This window comes from Gopherus flavomarginatus, chromosome 4 (genome assembly GCF_025201925.1).
Source record: "Gopherus flavomarginatus isolate rGopFla2 chromosome 4, rGopFla2.mat.asm, whole genome shotgun sequence".
NCBI classification, from domain to species: Eukaryota; Metazoa; Chordata; order Testudines; family Testudinidae; genus Gopherus; species Gopherus flavomarginatus.
The window spans coordinates 28,649,426-28,669,296 of NC_066620.1; the positions used below are offsets into that span (position 1 = coordinate 28,649,426).

The 19,871-nt window shown below is 49.1% G+C and overlaps 2 non-coding genes across 2 annotated transcripts; both read left to right on the forward strand.

The window, feature by feature from the left end:
- Positions 1–756: 756 nt before the first annotated feature.
- On the forward strand, positions 757–828 carry TRNAQ-CUG (transfer RNA glutamine (anticodon CUG)). The gene has a single exon. It is a non-coding gene; the product is annotated as a tRNA-Gln (tRNA).
- Positions 829–10,716: 9,888 nt separating this feature from the next.
- Positions 10,717–10,789, forward strand: TRNAR-UCU (transfer RNA arginine (anticodon UCU)). The gene has a single exon. It is a non-coding gene; the product is annotated as a tRNA-Arg (tRNA).
- Positions 10,790–19,871: the final 9,082 nt, after the last annotated feature.

Genomic DNA, 19,871 nt, shown 5'->3' on the forward strand with positions numbered 1-19,871 from the left:
CAGGAGGGGCCCGGGTCACAGCTCGGCTGCAGAGCTCGGAGCCCAGGTTGAGCCCAGGAGTGAGGGGATGGGGGAGCTGGGGGGGTAGCGGAGGTTGGAGCCGAGAGTTGGTTGGAGATGGGGCAGTGCACTGCCGCTTGGTGGTGGGGGGGGCCCTCCAGCTTTTATTTTTGCTCCGTCCCCCGCATCCCAATATTTCATCTTTGACATCTGGTCACCCTAGCCTGATATGAAGGAGGATGTCTGGACCAAGGGGCCAGGGACTGGCCTTTGCTAGAGAAACCACTGTCAAGTTTTAGCCACTTAGGGCAAGTCAGAAAATAAGAACAACCTCAGGTATCAATAACTGCTACAGGTTGCAAATTCCTACATGCAGCAGTTTCTGGCACTACACCTGCACAGCTCTGCTCCCCGGCTCTTCTCGAGCTCCTGCTCTCTCCTTAGCTCTGCCCCACTCTCGCCCAGGCAGTTTCAGCTCACATGGAGGATGGGGCCTCCTGGCCTGGTGACTCTCTTATTACACTGTCTGGCCTGTCAGTGCAGCTAACTTGGAGCTTTGGCCTCTCCCTATTGTCCCTGGGGACTGTCAGTCTCAGGGTTCTGATTTCCCATTGATCCTTCCCCCTTCTATTGGTGCTGGGAACTAGCCAACCGACCCCACCACACACACACACTAAGTTTTAGTAAAGGCCAAGAGCCCCCTTACACAAGCAGTCCCATGAGGGTCACAGATGTGCAGAGAAGGGAGTCTAAGCTGGTCCCATGGTGTAATGGGCAGCACTCAGGACTCTGAATCCTGTAATCTGAGTTCGAATCTCAGTGGGACCTTGTGTTGGCTTGTGGTCATAGGTGGCAGGTTATATACATTTGTGGTGCTCGGGCTCCAGGAATATTCAGGGCTGGGGGCCCTGCTCCAGCAATATTTGGAGCTGGGTCTCTTTCCCTGGCCCCTGCCTGCCACCCCTCCCCCTGCATGTCCCCCCCTGCGGCGCTGCATCCCTGCCTGCCAAAAAGCAGCATGGGCCTCGCTCCTGCTGCTGGAATAGAGGGATATTGGGCAGAAGTGCTGTCTGCTGCCCCAGGGTCCTAGTGCCCACCCACCAAAAATGGCAAGGCAGGCTGCTGTGAGCCTCTCCAATGCCCTGAGCTCCCTCTGCACCCTGATCCTCTGTCCCAGTCCTGAGCCCCCTCCTGCATCATGAATCCCTCAGCTCTGCACTCCCTCCTATCCCCAAACTCCCTCCCAGAGTCTGCACCTCTCACCCCAGCCTGGAGCCTGCACCCAAACTCTATCCCAAAGCCTGCACCCTAATCCCGAGCCCAGGATCTGCACCCCAGACCTCCCCCCCAAGCCCCCTCCGAGAGCCTTAGGCAGGTGGAGGTGGAGTTTGGGGGGCAGAGTTGGGGGTGGGTTCTGGACACCACCAAAATTTCTACAAACTTGCCACCCATGCTTGTGATAAATCCCCAGAGCTCAACTTCCCTGTTTCCAGCTGTGTAAGAGTGAATCTTTCCCCTCCTGCTGCGTGACTCACACCTCCTAGAGCCAGGTCTTTGGCTGCGATGGCCACAATGGGTTAGGGCTCTAGAACTAGTTACCCTGATCGTTGGGATTCTTGCTGCTGCACCTGATGTTCACAAGCTTGGCCCTTGTGCTTCCTAACACACTTTTCCTCTGGCCCACATGGTGCTTGAAAAAAGTAGTGCCAGGGCTGGGATTAATAGGCAGGCCTTGGCAGGAGGGAGGAAGAGTCCCAGGCTGGAGCCCCACACACCTTCCCTCCTCCGGGCACCTAGAGCAGAGGCAGCCCAGCTCTGTCCACTGGATACCTCAGCAGAGTAGGTGAGTTCATGTAAATACAGTCTGGTTCCAAAGCCTCCTCCCAACCTTGGTCATCACTAGCTGCCAGGGGAGAGCTCATTCACACCTCGCTTACAAATTATCATTTGAAATTCTAAGGTTGGCCAACACTGCCGAAGCCAATGCACCGACATTGTCAGCAAACACAACAGCTGGGTGAGGAAACCCGGCTTTGTCCAGACTTTTCAAACCTATTTTACTTTCTCAGGTACAAGTAGTTTTCATACGTTGTATCTGCTTTTAAAGTGTGTGTTAAAGTTTCAATTTCCATTCAAATTTGCAACCAATGACAACATTGGCAGTGCTGCATGTAACTACCTGACCACTGAGGGAGAGGGTGTTGGGGAAATTCAGAGAAGGGGGTGCACAGTCCCCTGGCTGGGGGGCGTATAGGGAAAGCCCAGTTTCACTGAATTGAGTTTCCTACTGCAGCACCTCAGTTGGTTACATCAGAGAGGAGCTGCAGTGTCTAGGCAATGGGATGCCTGTGCCTTTAAGAGCCCAGCCCTGGGAAGCCCATGCTGAGAGGTGCTGCCTGTGAGAGGGGAAATAAAAAAGCCCTCTGCTCCCCCCACCCATGTTTGCAAACACTGGAGTCTCAGCCCACCGGGATAACTGTTACCCCTCTTCCCCTGCCTGTGCCGGGGTTTAACCCTCTGGCAACGCCTCCCTCTGGGCTTAACTCTGGCTCCTTCCCCCCTCCCTGACTTTGCCCTTCAGTCCCTCTCCTAACTCTGCCTCCAGCTGCTTGATCCCTCCGATCAGTCAATTTCCATCCCCTGCTCAGATCCTGGCCACCCCCTCCTCTGATTTGCCTTCCTTTGCCCCTTTTTAATCCCTGTAAAAAGTAGGGGGTGCTGGGTCCCATTCTCTGGAGGGAGGGCTGGGCGCCTGGCCCCTGCCTGCCCAGTGCTCAAAGTGCCCCATGATCTTGTGGATGTTTGCCGAGTGCTGCAGAGTCCCGTGAAGGGGGAGAGAAATATGCTTAGGAGGTGATTCAGCCAAGGGTGCCTCACCCAACACTGAGATGCAGCCACCTCTGGGGTGAGTTACACAAGTCAGCAAATGAATTTGGAACAAGAAACGCACTGCAAGGACTGAGGCAGCTGCAGGAGGTGGAGAAAACCAGAAAAAGCAGTAGCCCTGGATCCCAGCCCTGCCCCTCCCTCACTCTACCCCGTAACCTCCACTCCCCTCCCACATTTGAGGGGAGAACCCAGGAGTCCTGGTCCCCAGCCTTGCCCACCCCCATATTTCGATATGGTTCCATCCAACAGCTGCCCCCACAATTGCAGGGCAGTGCCATGGGGCACACCGGGGCCTGCCTGTTTGCACAGGATGGGCAATGCCAATGCCCCAGGGTGGGGAGAGACGATGCTAAGGGAGAAGCAGGCAGCAGACAGCTCCCATGACAGAGAAGGAAATGCTACGGGGTTCCGTGCTGCAAGGAGTGAAGGGGGTTGCCAGGGAATGGGAGGATCTTCCCTCACAGCAGGTGCGTCTGTCTCCCTCCTAATTCCTCCCGAGCCCTACCCCAGCCCAGGCTAATCCCAGCCCAGCTACCAGGGTTAAATTTGGCCTGGATTCCCCAGCTGCTGGGGGTGGGGCGTGGGGCTGGGGAGCATGAGCCTCTACTCCCCCTTCCCGAGACACAGTTGCATGGGCACTGACCAAAGGAGCCTGCAGCACTGCTGGCTAGAGGAAAATGAGTCACCAGCCACTAACAGACACATCATGGCTCTCCTCATCCTCATTCTTTTTTCCATATACAACCTGAGGAGGGGAGAAGGGGTAAACTCAGGGCAGTTGCATAGTTAACCTGTGGAACTCCTTGCAAGTGCATGTTGTGAAGGGCAAGATTATAACAGGCTTCAAAAAAGAACTAGATACATTTATGGTGGATAGATCCATCAAGGGCTATTAGCCAGGATGGGCAGGGATGGTGCCTGTAGCCTCTGTTTGCCAGAAGCTGGGAATGGGCAACAGGGGATGGATCACTTGATGATTCCCAGCTCTGTTCATTCCCTCTGGGGCACCTGGCACTGGCCACTGTCAGAAGACAGGAGGATGCTGGGCTAGATGGACTTTGCGTCTCAACCAGTCTGGCCATTCTTATGTCTCCCTTGGAGCAGCAGTGACACCCAGTGGGCAGTCAGAGTAATGCACAGAAGGTGTTTTCCTGAAGCAGCAGTGACACCACGTGGTCATTCAGGGTAATGCACAGAAGATGTTTCCCTTGATACAGCAGTGATACCCACTGGTCAGGTGGCGTAATGCACAGCGTGTGTCTGCTTTCTAGGAGCAGTGACATCCACGGACCAGTCACGGTAATGCACAGAGTGTGTTTCCCACCAATCTGGGTAATGCACAGAACATGTTTCCCATAGAGCAGCAGTGACACTGAGTGACCAGCAGAGCTGGCATCAGACTCTTCTCGTTTGGTGGGGAACTGAGGTGACCTAGACAAAAAAAATTGAGGGGGCTGTGCCCCCCATCACTTTGCCCCACCCTTCACGGGGGCCATGCCTCCCATGCCTCTGCTCCTTCTCAGTGAAAGGCCAGGCTAATCTCCTCTACCCCCGGCCAGGGTGTAGAGCAATACAACCTTTATTAAAATAAAATAATAAACAGGGTTTACTTTAAATAATCTAAATCTGTCCAAATTTTAGTATTAAATCCAAAGTTCTTAAAGATCCTATCAGTAACCAAAACCTAGATGAAAAATTAAAACCAAAAACAATGCTTAATTTAAAACCCAAACATTAAAAAAAACTTTGTTTTTAAAAATAAAAGCTAACAAATACTGTAAATTAATAATTTCAACATTTTATCAAAAAGGTGTGCTGCAGCAGGATGATAAAATAACATAAAATAAATAAGCCTGACCACTAAAACCGCCTATAAAGGAATTGAATCCTTGAATATTGGCCAAATCTGTATAAAATATGCAGAACTATGTCAAAACTGGTGTTGCAGGTCTGCCATTCCATCCAGCAAATGTAATTTAAAAGCTCCATTCCAACTAAAAAAACCAAAACAACCCAATAAACCAAAACGGTCACAGCCTGAAACAAACCTACACAGAAGCAAAATTAAACCTGTGCCAACATTGGAACAAATGATGTAAATTTCTAATTCTAACTTCTTGTTTCTCGCAGGAGGAAAGTGTCTTGCACCCCAGTAACCAGGCTGTCACTGCAGCTTTCCTTTCACTAAATAAGATTTTTACCAAATATAAATTGCCCTCTAATTTCTCTAAGATAAATTGAAATTGTATCTTTGCACTAATATCCCAAGTGTGCAAATCCATCCCCTCAGAGCAGCCCCACACCCTGAGGCCAGGGAAGAATCCCAACTGGTTTGTGCATTTGTAACCCTGGGGCCTGAAGCTGATGAGAGAAAGGGAAGTGAGCCATCTCGGAGCTTTCTGATACCACCTGCGGGGAGCACAGGGAATTGACTGAGTGACATCCTGACTTATTTTCACCTTGTTCTCCACCAGCAAGCTCCACTGGAGAGCTCGGGAGTGACTTGACCATGGCAGCACCCTATTTACATATTAAAAGCTGGCATTTTGGGGCCATTGGGGTGAAATGTGAGTACTCTTGGGGTTGGGACCCACATGAGAAGGGATGTGGACAAATTGGAGAGAGTCCAGTGGCGGGCAATAAAAATGATTAGGGGACTGGGGCACATGACTTACGAGGACCTACAGGCCATCCTGTATGGTAAGTTAAGGCAAAGTTAGCATATCTATATTGTGACATTTTACTCAGAAAGGTAAATTGACCTTTATCTTGTTACTTAAATAGATAAGTACCCACGCCTGTCTAAGACCTTTACCTAGACCAATCGACAATGGAGAATGGCATAGGGGTTTTTTTTTTCAGTGTTGTACCCACAGACTTAACAGGTACACCACAGGGGAACTTATGTGCATATGTACATGTCATCAACACGCACAAACATACTAGCCTATGAAGTAAGCATACCCTAACCTTTTGTGGGTGAGGAATGAAACTTGGGCATAGGAGGAAGGATTTCTGGCGCTTGTGCCCTATGAAAGAGGTAACCCACCTCGCTAGAGCACTTCGTTCTATCATTCTGATTTACTTCCTCCACTCTCTCTCTATGTACTATCAGCAGGGTGTACTTGTTCTTAAACTTTAAGTTTCAAGGGAACTAGGCTAAGTTCGGTTTCCCTAAGTTTTTAGTCTTTGTTTATTAGGTTTTGATTTTAAGTTTAACATAGTCAAGTAAACCCTAAGTAACATTAGCTTTTTCTAAGCACTGCATCTTGAGAAACCCGAAGTGCAAGGCTGGTCCTGTGTCTCTTACCACCAGGTTATCAAGGAAGGGTGTGAGTATATTAACCAAAACTTTGTTGCGTATAATGCCATATGTATCTTTTGAATAGCAGTAATGCAACTGTAACTTTGTAACTCAATAAATTAAATAAAATGTAAGCTAATAAATTAAATTTTCATCATGTTATCCAAATTAATATTATTAGTACACCCTAAATCAGGCTACATGGGACAGAGGACTGGAGTGCAGGGGGCTGAGGGCATTGGCTCTAGGGGTGCAGGCTCTAGAGTGGGGTTAGAATGAGAGGTTCAGGGTGGTTAGAGTAGAAAATGGTGGGGCGGGGGTGAGAGGTTTGAGCTGCAGGAGGGAAGAAAAAACTTCCTTCTGCTTCCTCTCACCAGAGCATCTAAGAACCAGGTGAGAGACACCTTTTCCCCACTGCAACAGCACTCTGGTGGGCCTGGGTTGAGGGAAGAACTCCTCTCCCCAGCAGCTCTGGCAGGCCTGGCCTGGTACAAGCTAGACCATAGGCACCTCACCCCCACAGATCTGGTGTACTTGGCCTGGGACTGGGGAGGGGCTCCTCTCCTCTCCATTTGGGACATGGCGCGATGTGAGATGTGACAGGGCTTTACGGGAAATCATTATTTGCCTGATTCATGTGCCAGTCCTACTCCTCGCTGACCCAAACAAACCATTTATCCTGCATACTGATGCCATTTTGGAGGGTCTGGGAGTAGTCCCCTACCAGGAAGTGGAAGGCAAATGTAAATCTGTAGCATTTGCCAGCTGAGGACTGTCTGATAGCGAAACTCGCTATCCCATCCACCAGCTGCAATTCTTGGCCTTGAAATGGGCCGTCACTGAGAAATTTCGAGACTACTTGTCTGGTGCTCAGTTTCAGGTATGGACAGAGAACAATCCACTGACTTATGTGTTAACAAGAGCTAAGCTGGATGCTACAGGGCAGAGATGGGTGGCTACTTTTGCTAGCCATAACTTCAGCATTCAACACCAATGAGCTGGTATAATAGGGAGTGTGATTTATCAGGACCACCAATTCTTGGCTGGTGGGAGGATGTGAGCAGGGTCAGAATGAACTCTACCTTCCCATCTGTTGGTGATGTGTTGTAAAGGCCTTTTGTTGCTGATGTGCATGGTCACACCCACCCTGCATTTCATGATGGGGGTGCTTGTCCAAAGGGTCATTTCAGCTGCTGTGGGATCCCCAGTATCTTTGTTATTAGGGCAGGAGTAATAAAATGTAGTTATCCTGGTGATATGAATCAAGGACAGTAGAACAGTACTTAGCAGTTCATGATTTCAGGACTCACTGGAACCCACAAGAATCTCGTTAGGCAAGGGACATTGATTCCAAAGCAAAGTGAATTAAGAAAGATTGAAAATGAATGTTGTGTTTAGGGCTATGAGTCTCCTTTGAAGCATAAAAATGCAGATTTTATGGTTTTCTTCTCTCTGTAGTTTAAAAATAATGCTATTTATAATTTTATTACAATTACTGTTCTATGCCACAGACTTAAGTTCATTGATGCTGATAGGGAAAATAAAATCCCCTCCACATACTGGGGCTTTTCTGTCATCAAGATGTTATAGGCCAAGTCCTTGGCTGAACTAATTTGACTTCCTTAAAACTTGTTTAGAAAGATATACTATCTGGAAAAGGGAACTAGTTTTGGAACAAGGGGGGCCCTTGGGGTGCCAGTGCAGCTTTGTGTGATTATAGTGTGGCAACAGTTTGCTTGCCTAAGGTAACCGCAAGTAAGGGTCACAGAACAGTTAGGCCCACATGACCACCAAAGTACAATAACAGGATGGTTGTGACAGAATGCTGCTGAAGTTGCAATAGATAAACCATATAAGGAAAATTATCAATTATGTTTTGCTATGTTTTACAGAATTAGCAATGTAAGTGCCAAATAAGGATGTATTGGATGTATTGCTGAGTGACGCTTTGCGATTTTAATCTTTAAAAGCTTGGTAAAATTTGTAAAGGCCAGAGCAGCCTACCCTCTGCGTAGGGAACCGCTGTCTCTCCCTGTGTGCACATTTGTAATCAATAAAAGAGCCTTAGGCTGTCTGATCTAAAATCAATGGTGTGGTTAATTTTCCACAACAATGATTAAGTGTAAATTTGAGACACACTTAAGCTGGTGGGCTGTGATCTCAACTACCCACTAAAAATTATAAAAATGTGGTGCTGAATGAGGGCAGGGCAGGGAAATAAGCTGCAACAACTTCACTGAGTAAAATGCTTTTTCCCATTCAGACTGGAAGGAAATTTTGCAGATGGGACTCAGGGACCACAGCTGGGGGACATGACTTTTCTGGCACATGCACCATCTCTGCAACCAAGCTTTTCTACCTCACTCCATAACACCATACACAGAGCAACCTTTTACCTCTCAGGACCAAAACATACCCTGAAAGAGATCAAATGGCATAAGCTTAAAATGAGTGACTTCAACGCTAACAACAATTCTAAGAATCTCAAAAATACTTCTGTTTTTACTCACCAGGGAGAGCAGAAAAAAATCAGCAGGAACATACACAAGCCAGCAAGGCCCAAAGAAACATCTATTCCTACCTCCCACACTTTTGGGCATTTGGAACCCATATCCCTTAATGGTGAGTACTTGCCAGATGAGGGTCAAGCGCTCAGGCCTCAAATGCCAGGTACAGTTACTCTGTCCTTGATCCAAAATAATCAGGAAAATACACTGGATTACTCCTGCCCCAATAACAAAGAGACTGGGGATCACACAGCAGCTGAAATGACCGTTTGGACAACCACTCCCATCATGCAATCTGGGGTGGGTGGAATCATGCAAATGACATCAGCCTCAAAAGGCCTTTACAACAGATCACCAACAGATGGCAGGGCAGAGTTCATACTGATCCTGCTTAAACTAGATTGTGGCAAAGATTAAAGAACACTGAACGTTAAAACTCACCAAACGCGGGTCAATCCATCCTCATCCTCATCCTATCCGCTCATTATACTCCACAGCTGAACGTAGCCCTCACATGGACAACATACCCTCCTAACTCAGTGTCTGTACGTTAACCTTTTACCCCCAGTCGGGGCTATTGCAGATTCTGTATTCCTTATGTCGCCCAATCTTAAACCGAACTTTGCACCCCCTGGGTAATCTGTACGTTGTTCCCTGATCACAGAAACTTCTGCGCCTAAACACTGTACCGTACACTTTTTTTTCCCTTTGAACGTCATCTTAATAAAATGTTGACATTTCTTCGAGATCCCAGCTCCTGTTCTCTTGCAAGGCGTGTGCGTTTGCTCTGGGTTTTAGTCTGCTAAGACAGCGAGGGGGAGCGACTGAGCCAGTGGCACTTGCCTGCTGCAGACACGGATCCAAGGCTGAACCTCATCCCCCACAAGCTGAAGGCTTAACTGAAAACAGTTTAAGAAGTGCTCCCGTCTCCAGCACTCAGCTACCCAGCTCCCAGTGGGGTCTAAACCCCAAATAGATCCCTTTTACCTGTATAAGTTGTAAAATCCTGTGACAAGAGCAGCTGCCTAGCAGCCTGTGCATCTGCCTGCCAGCATGAGAGCTCGTAAGGCACTAATCCAAATAGTGGCTTCTGGGTGGAAGGAGGCTGATGAGTTAGCAGAGTGGCACAGTGGAAGTGTCCTGGGCCTATAGCCCAGAGGTCAATAGATCAAAACCATCTTCTGCTATGTATGCACTTGTTTCTTTTCCATCTGGGCCTTCCAGCAAGGCAGTGACCAGCAGAGCACCAAGAACCTAGGCCATGAGGCAAGAGGTGGCTGAGGCAACGGGCTGCCAGGGAGCTCCCTGGCACCTCTGGCTGTCTGAGCTGAAGGCAAGAGGCAGGCCTGAGTATGGTGAGGGCCTCCTGTCCTGCAATGAGGCTGCAGTGCTTCCTGGTCTCCTTTTCCCACCCACACCAGCAGGTGGCTGCTGCGAGAGAACACGAGGGAGGCTCTCGGGGCACTAGGCAGCTCTGGGTGGCCATCAGGGGAAAGAGCTGAGGCTCCTGATTCAACCTGCCATTGACTTGTGTGGCTCTGCGCACCGTCAGCAGAGGCGGGCAGGCTGCGGACATGACTCAGACTTGGGCAGTATGGCCGCGCTTTCCTGACAAGGTATAACTCTGGGTGTCAGGTCGCTGTGCAGCTTTAATCTAAACTGACCAGCAGCCCACAGCCTTCCGCTGGGTCTGTGCCACCGGGTTACTCCTTACAGGCTGACCTTACCCCCCTTCCAGCCCCAGATTCGCCCCCTAATCATCCTACTGCCACTCAGAGCCACAGACGTGGAGGTGCTGAAGGAGGGAGAGGTGACTCTAGGATGGGGTTCTTCTCTAAAAATGGTTGGCAGAAAGGTGGTGCTCAGCTCTGTCAGCGACCTGCCCAGTTGCCTCGCTGCCAGGGGATGCAGATGTTTCTGTAAGGCGATTAAATGGGGTATTTGGCTTCTGAATGAATGTTCACGCTGTGCACTTATGAGAGGGAATTTCCATCTGTTCTTCATTTGGCTTTTACAGCCCCAGTGGCCTAATGGATAAGGCAATGGCTTTCTAAGTCAGAGATTGTGGGTTCGAGTCCCATCTGGGGTGAATAACTGCTTTTTTTCCTATATATTGCATGGAAACGTTGGTCTTATTTTCACCAAGGAAACAGAGATGTTTGAACACAAAGTACTGCAGCTTGGGAACAATCCCCCCAAAATGGCATCTTCCACTCCACAAATGCTTTCTAAACCCAGCAGTAGCAAACAGTTCATGCCAGTGTTTGTCTGAGAATAGAAGGAAGGGGAGTGCTTACTCCAAAACATCCATGAGCAAAATAGACAGGAAGAGCAAGGCCATCCTGAAAGAGACTGGATCTGTCGGGAGACAAAGTAGAACCTGAGAATGAGCAATGGTGTGAAAAGAAGAATTTCAAATGTGTGTTAGATGTTAGTTAGTGTTAGAGGGCTCATCCCTTCACCCTCCCATTCCCTGGTTCTTCTCGCGTGAACAGAGAGCAGCAATAACCAAAGTCATGTTTATTGGGTTGAACTTCCAGCAAGCAATGATTCCAATTTCCTTCCTCAGTGTCCCCTTCCCAGCTCTGATGCCACAGAGCCTTACCTGTGTCCCTGTTCCCATTCCCCGCCCTTAGCGAAACATGATGTCAATTCCCCCCCTTACTTCCTGACTGACTGCAGACTATATAGTAAAACTTGAGTTCTGCTTAGCTATACCCTAACCACTCATTTTACTGAAATTTAACTAACCAATCCTAACATATTGTAATGTGATTATCTAACCAATTATACCCCACCACCTTAATTGGTTTACACCCAACAAAATTAATTCTACAGCAGACAGAAACAATCACAGACCCAGAGAGTGATTATACAGACAAACAATAGGGAAGTGGGGACTACAGTGCTAGAACAACACAGAAATGAGGGTGTCACATCCCTGCTATTGATAGATGAGTTCTTGCCAGACAGGATGCTACCAAACTAAGTTTTCTTTAACCATCTTTACCTGGTGGTGCTGGGCATTGTCAGGACAGGACTATATTCCCAACAGCCCAGTAGCACCTTACTTATGTGACTGGTGAGGACGTGACCGTTTGCTTCCCAGCCTATGGCTGCCCCTGTGGCGTAGCCAAAGAGCAGGACCTCAGACTGTCCCAGTAAGCGAAGCCCTTACACCGGCAAACAGTGATTATGACTTTCTTTCCTACCTCTGTGACTAGCTACATGAGAATCATCTATCTGCATTGTTAACGTCTAGGCCTTTCCCGAGAGGTGTGAAAATCCACATCCTAACAGCCGCCCCTGGGCTCCGCCTTGCCAACTGCCTGCCATCTCCCGCTGTTCACACTGGCAAACTAAAGAGCGCTCCAAGCCAGCCTTGTGTGCCCTGCCTCCTCCTGCCAGCGCTCGCCCTCCGCGTCATGGGGAGCTGGGACCATTGCAAGGTTTGCTGCTTTGTGCTCATGGAAGTAGCCTGTCACATCCCCGATGGACATGGATCCATTTGGTGTCCTAGCGGCTCATCGTCCCACAGGTCGCCCTAGGTGCAAGGACTGTGGGCAGCACGAAGCTTCTTCTGTATATCTCTGGAGTAGTCTCTAGCCACCCTCCTCCCTGCCTGCACACAGTCCCTAGGTACTCCCTGCCTGCACTCTGAGCTGGCTGAATGGCTGAAAATTGAAGGTGAGATCAGGTTGAGTCTTTCTAACTTATGTCCTCAGCTGGAAAATAGGTGCCAGGAGAAACAGGCACACCTGTGCCATTAGGAACACTACTGGTCTGTAAGTTATTTTATATTTTTATAAACACCTCTAGAAACACACCACTTGGTGCCAATCCCCTCTTTACAACTCTATTTGGAAACCCATCACTTAGCCAGCTTTTAATCCATTTAATGTGTGCCATGTTCAGTTTGTATCGCTCTAGTTTTTTCACCAAATTTTGTGCGCTACCACGTCAAACATCTTACAAAAATCTAAGTCTTACATCAACACTAATCCCTTTATCAGCCACACTGGACAGGATCTATTTTCCATGAATAATTTTTGATTATTCTAATTGTATTCTCAATGGTGACTGGCATTAATTATATTACCCTCCTTTAATTTTTTATTAATGGAGTTCCTTAGTCGCTCCACTATCTTACCAGAGTTTGATGTGAGACTGATCGACCTATAATTACCTTGAACCTTCTATTTACTCTTTTCAAATACTAGCACAACGTTAGTTTTCTTCCAGTCTTCTGGAACTTCCTCGGTGTTCCAAGGCTTATTGAGAATCAACATTTACGCTCCAGTGAGTTTCTGCACCTGCTCTTTTCAAACTCTTGGATTCAAGTGATCTGGACCTGCTGATTTTACAGTCTATAACATTAGTTGCTGCTGTTTCACACCGTCCAGAGCTACTAGCGGAATGCAAAGAGCAGCATACATGATATGACTTCACCATCTGCCTTTTCGCCAAATACAGGCACAAAATCGACTGGAGGGGTTGTTAGATCCATGCTTAAATCTCTTACCGGAAGGCTTTTATTCTAGCCATCAGATCACTGTTGTGGCTCAGCTCTGCTCCCTTTCCAGTTTCTGTGGACATCAGAACTGGACACAGGATTCCAGCCTGTGTCTCACCAGTGCCATATACAACAGTACGATTTAGTCCCCCCTCCTACTCACTGCTCCCCTGTTTGTACATCCAATGTTGGCATTAGCCCGTGTTGCCACACCCGGCACTGGGAGCTCATGTTCCGTTATTTCTTCACTAGGACCCTACATCCTTTTCTGTCACTGGTGTCCAGGATACAGTCTCCTTCAGACACGTGAGATGCAGCAATCGTACATCAGGGAAATCTTGCACTATCTCCAATATCTCTGGGTGGGACCTGAGGACTTTCTAATGGTGGCCCTGGTAGGTAGCTACACAAGGCAAAGGGAGGCAGAGACAGTCAGGCAGAGGATCATTCTCAGCAATCTCCTGAAACTTCTGCCCCCTCCGTTAAATCCCCTGGTAACCCGGCTCGCAAGAGCATTCCCAGAACAGACATCAGCAGAGAACTCCCGCATCCTCTTTGTGCCTGTATTTGTGCCAGCCCCAGTCCCCGGAAGGACACTCCCAGAGATCGGATTCATTCTCAGAGCAGTTCACATCGTAGAGCCAGATCTGCCCAGATTCTTGCCCATAATGAACAGAGACAGTTGCATTGCTGGCACATCCACATCCCAGTTGTTTGCAAATGATGTTGGAGTCTGGCAGGTCCCTGAAATCATCACAGACTGTCCCCCAGCTGCCTCTGTAATAAATTTCCACTCTCCCAGCACAGCGACCTGTCCCATTCACCAGTCTGATCCGCCTGCTCCCTGCAGAGATAAGCCCAACTCTTAATGTGTATTTTCCTACTGAACAGAGAATGTTTGTGAGATTTGGAAATGAGTCACCTGAACAAACCACACCAACATCCTCAGCAATTCCTGCCTGGGCTGTCTCAGCTGTGGAGTTGTCACAGCGAGTCGGAGGAGTCTCATTTCCTGTACCCTGGGCCCTTCTCAGCGACTCCACACTAGAGCTGCTCACCATGCTGGCATCTCTCATATCCCACTGCTCATCCAGTCCTCTGCCCCACGCCCCACACCCCACGGAGGGAAATCTCAGCTCTCCCATCCCACCAGCTCTCTCCACTCAGCAGTGTGAGTGATTCAAAGCTACTTGGGCTCAGGAGAGATGGGAAATACATTGAATAACACTCTCTAGTCTACACTAGAAATAATACAGAGGGGGCATGACATTATGGGCTGTTTCTCAATAAGATGGTCTAAGCCAGGGATCAGAGTGTGTCACAGTGTTGAAGGGAAGAGCCTCTGTCAGAGACACTTTATAAGTGGAAGGTGCTCTAAGGATTGTGAAACTCTGAGCTTGACAGAAGGGCTTGGTTTGGAATAGACCATGGTTATTCACCAGCCACTTTGCTCCAGTCCATGGCACAAAGCACTATAAACCCAGCAGAATCTGGCCAAGAGACTATTCACCTCAAATCAGCATCTGCTACATACACCCCCTTCCCAGTCACCACTATTCAGGATGTAGCTGAGTGAGAAGGAGGCATGGCTGAAACATTTAGCAGGCAATTGAAAGCTAGTATAGAGTCCAGTAGCCCTGAGAACACTGCTTAATTCTGAGCACTGGGTCTGCCGCTAGTCAGCAGTGAGACTGAGGAGACATAACTGGCACCTTAAAGCACATTTACCCCTCCTTCCTTCACAAGCTGCACTAAACACAGTTTCACAGCCCTGGGCACAGCACTGGGGGGGCAGGGGGCAATAACCCAAAGTCGCTCCTTTGCCTCCTGGTTCTGCCACTCCCTCAGCCCCCTCCGCTGAAGAGACACCACGAGAAAAAAACATCCCCCTCTTTTCCTTCCTTCTCCACCTCCTCCACAGACATCAGCTGGGCTTCAGAGCCACCCTCCCCACCATGCGGCCACCTCGCTGTGCATGGGGTACTGGGCGTCAATGGGGTGGCTGATCCTCAGCCCCCCTCGCTGCACTGGGGGGGCTGTGCTGCCACCCCCTCCCTTCCTGGCAGAGCCCACCCCGGCTTAGGGAGCTGGGCAGCTGCGGGCAGGCGTGAGCCTCCTCCACCCCGAGGAGCCCGGCAACCAGCTGACGCTGCCTGCAGCCCCAGAGTGAGCGAGCAGGGTTGGGGATGCGAGAGGGCGGTGCGGAGCCCAGAGCCAGCCTGCGGCCACACACAAAACCCAGCTCCAGACTTCGAGTCCAGAGCCCAGTGCTGGTTGCATGGAAGGGCACCACTTCTGGAAAACGTGCTCAGCGGGAAGTGGCCACTACCTCTGCTCCCCCTTAGCTATGCTTCTGTGCCAGCTAGTAAAGCACCTTAAAGAGGAGTTGTCCCTCTCCCTGTCAATGATCTCCCTCCTTCAATTCAGTGACAGCCTGAATTGTTCCTTATCCCGGCAGAGATGGAGGATTCAAAGCAGCAACATCAAACCCCTCTGTAGCTCACAGGAATGAACATAAACACTCTCTGGTATCTGAGACATTTAGTTTTACCCTTGGTCAACTACAAGGCCAAAGGGAAAGGAGGTGGTGCCAGATATAAAAAGTGAAACACGACACATCATAGTTATGTCCATAGTGACTGCAATTTTTTTTGATATACTTCTTATCGTCAGTGTGTTGTTTTCTCTGGAGTCTAGACCTTGACCAAGAAATTTGTATCTTAATAAAATAATTGACTGCCCCTGGTGAAGGCAATGGACTTGACACTCACTGCGGTGTCCCTACACAGGTACAAGTACTAACAACATGGCAGCATTTTAGCCATAGTTTTTAATCAGGTCAATAAATTGAAACAAACCCCTGTTAAATCATTTCCCAGCCTGAGTCCTTCACCCATATTCCTTAGGGCATTGGGCCACCATGTGGACATTTCATTTCCAGCCTCAATTTCACACAGAGACAGAATTTCCTTTGCACAGATCCATGAACAGCAAAACCTCCCTGTGTCTCTTGTCTGAGCCAGGGCATTTGATTCCAGTGAACCCTTCTCTCCTGCAATGGCGATGGTCAGACAGAGGGGACGTGGCACCTGCATCCCTGCCAGGGATATATTGGCTCGGCTCTTTCTTTCTGCTGCTGTTGTTAGTCCAGGAAACATCAAGGGTAGAATGCAAGGCTGAGTTCATGCACCAGCCCCTGGAAATATTTCAGTGCCCCAGAGAAATCCTGCCCCCTGCTATTGGAACGATGTGCTGGAGATTTGACTAGGAAAGGGACGGTCTGAATTGTCAGAGTGGGGAATGAACAACAATCTACAGCAATGTCATTCACACAAACACACTCTCATCCTGCTCCAGCCGGAAGAGAAATGAGCAGGAATTCTCGCTGTTCAGCCAAGGACACACTTACACTGATGTGCAGCCATGAGTGTGCTGGGGAAGCTGGTCTGAGCAAACAATTTGAAGTGACAATTCAGTGAGAACAGAATCATCGTGTAGTGAAACTAATGCATGTTAAGTAGATGTGGCCGAGTGGTTAAGGTGATGGACTTGAAATCCATTGGGGTCCTCCTGCACAGGTTTAAATCCTGCTAACTATGCAAGCACTGGGCTGTTGTTATTATTGTAATCTTAGTGCCTGAGCTTCCACAGTGTGAACTGGAGCCAGATCTAGTTTCACTCTGTCTACACTTCAAACACTGCTGTGGCACTGCTATAGCTCTCTGGAGCAGACAGTGACTGGAGGTGTTTTCCTATCCCTGTAATAGCTACATTGACAGAACAGTTCTTCCTTTTCTTCAGCACTATCTAACCAGGGCTTAGGTCACCTTAACTCTATGGGTTGTGGGGGGGTGTCACACCCTGAGAGATGTTGCTTTGCCAGTTAAGCGCCCAGCGTACACCAGCCCTTAGATTCCTCTTGGTATTTCAATGCAGGCACTGACCTGTGAGAGGAAAACATCAGATCACAAACACAGAGACAGAATTCCCCATGTTTAATCTCACTGCACTTTCCAGAAAGTCACAAAATTCAATTCATTCTTGCTAGGCCAGAGAAATGGCTTGGTTACATAAAATTAAGTGTTTAACTAATATAGTAAAAAATCTTTACTGATTCCTCTAATTAACACCACAGCGTAAAATAGGAACAGAGACAAATTTTGTCAGTGGCAGCTAATTTCACAAATGATCATCCCATTATTAATTTCCACGCTGCCCCCATTGGAGGTCTGGGCATCTCCAGTGTCATTGCTCTGCATTCACCTTCCCCTTAGAATTGTTCTCAGACATTCACCTTCCTCTGCAGCGTGGGGCACGGGGTCACTTGCTGGAGGATTTCCTACACCTTGAGGTCTTTAAGCCATGATTTGAGGGCTTCAATAACTCAGACATAGGTCAAGGGTTTGTTACAGAAGTGGGTGGGTGAGATTCTGTGGCCTGCATTGTGAAGGAGGTCAGACTAGATGATCATAATGGTCCCTTCTGACCTTTAGTCTACGAATCTATGAATCTATTCCCAAATTTGGAAAATTGTGCAGTTCAGAATGTAAATAGTGACCCCATCTCCTTCCTGCACCTGCTCTACATTGCTCCACAGCAGCTTCTCCCCCTGCAGAGTCACCACAGCACTACAGTGCAGCCCCCAGGGTTCAGCAGGGGCCCCTGGCAAGGACAGTCGGTGCAGCTAACAGCCCGGTGTGCCTAGCAGTGAGGCAGCTGTAAGAAAGCAACCCCCCCTCTCCCAGAAGTACAGAGACTGAATTCCCCAACTTTAACATCATGACCCCCCTGTAGAATGCCAAACATGTCAGTTGTATTTTTACAGGGAGATGCAAAAATCAGGTGACACAAATTTTTAAGTTGAGTAAATAAAGTTGAGGAGACAGTTATTAACCTCACAAAAATATGCTAAACATCCCTCAACATAACACCTGAAGGTGAAATATGAACAGAGACAAACCTTGTCAGCAAAGGCTCATTTCCAAACAACCCTCAAAATGTTACTAATTCCCACCCCTCCTCCACAGGAGCTCTGTGCAGTGTAACAGTTCTGCAGGCAGCTTCCCATTAAATGCTGTTGAGGGACATTCCCAGGCCTGGAAATGTACCAGCGACAGAATTTGAAGAGTAAACCTGGCTCCCCGCACCAGGTGGGATTTGAGTGTTTTGTCCCTGTCACTTAGGGTTTGTCAGTAGTGCAGATGCCATGGGCAGGACTCCAGGCTCTGCTAGAGGGATCCTGGCTCAGGGGCTGATGAGGGAGAAAGGATTGTAGATTCTGACCTGCACTCTGGAGAAGAGGTAATAATTGAAGGGGGCATTATTGACTCCTCCCCTTCTCAGGCTCCCCTGGGCTGGAATTCTACATTCCACAGGACCAAATGAGGGGGTGATGCCATGTGGTTAATGAAAACCAGTGCTCTAAGTGAGGTTTAAACTCACAACCTCAGCACAGCTCCTCTCAGCACTGCCCTATAAGTACTGTGCGCTAACCAATTGCACCAGTGGAACACCTGTTAATTAATATTTTCCTAGACCCCTAGGCTGATAAAGCCAAGCAGTGACCCAAAACATTCTCTGTGGAGCTGAGAGCAGGTAGCGACAAGTGTTGTACTCGGTGGGGTGGATTCTTCTTAAGGATTCCAGGCACTATTTGACCCTTTTGTTATTCCCTGTGTAATAACAGAGCTGATTAAGACTCAATGTAGAGTCTTGTTGCTGACCAACAGATCTGAAATCACTGATAACCAGGTCTGAGCATTAGTCCTGCTTTGGGTCAGCGTCTCTCATGCAAGAAACTGCCGAGTCTGCACTAGCAGTGAGGCTCCCTCAATAACAAATGAAAACAGGGAGAGCTGTGTGAAGTGCAGGGCCCCAGGGGTGCCTGAACAGCAGGGAACAACACCCCAGGACTTTTCAAAATTGGAGGACTCTGCCTTGCCAGTTTGTAATGACCGTAAGGGTGAATGATGAGGGGAGGGGACGGAGAGCAGTGAGCGGGAGGAGGGGTCTTGAGGGAAGAGGCAGCATAGGAGCGGGGCCTTGGGGAGAAGGGGGGGCATAGGGCGTGGCCTTAAGTGGAAGGGGTAGGGCTATTGTTTGGGCTCTGGTGGCCGCCGAGGGGAGGGGCAAGTGGGGCAATTTGCCCTGGACCCTGAGCCCCACAGAGGCCCCGCAAGCCCTGGCCGAGAATTCCTTCCCTGGCTTGAGGCACCTTTTTAAATTTTGCTCACTCGGCAGCGGTCCGGGTCTTTGGATGCACTTCAGTGGCGGGTCCTTCAGTGCTGCCGAAGACGAGGAGCGAGTGAAGGACCCGCTGCCACTGAAGACTCAGACGCCGCCCAATGAGTACAAGAGCCACAGGGGGTGGCTTCTTTTTTTATGTTCATTCCCCCGCGTTGCCCCAGGCCCCCGAATCCTCTGGGTGGCCCTGCTTTTAGGGAGCCTGTTCCACTCCTGGTGGGACCACAAGACGTCCCAGGGCAGAGAGGGTGGCCAGGAGAGCGGTGACAAGGTGGAACGGCAAGTGACCGGCAATGTGGCCAGACAGCGGAGGGAGAAAGGGGCTTTCCCCCCGGGAGGTTAGAGGTGAACTATGGGTTTTCACTGACCCAGACAGCAGCTGTGGGTGAGGTGCAGTGAAAGGAGGGGCACATCC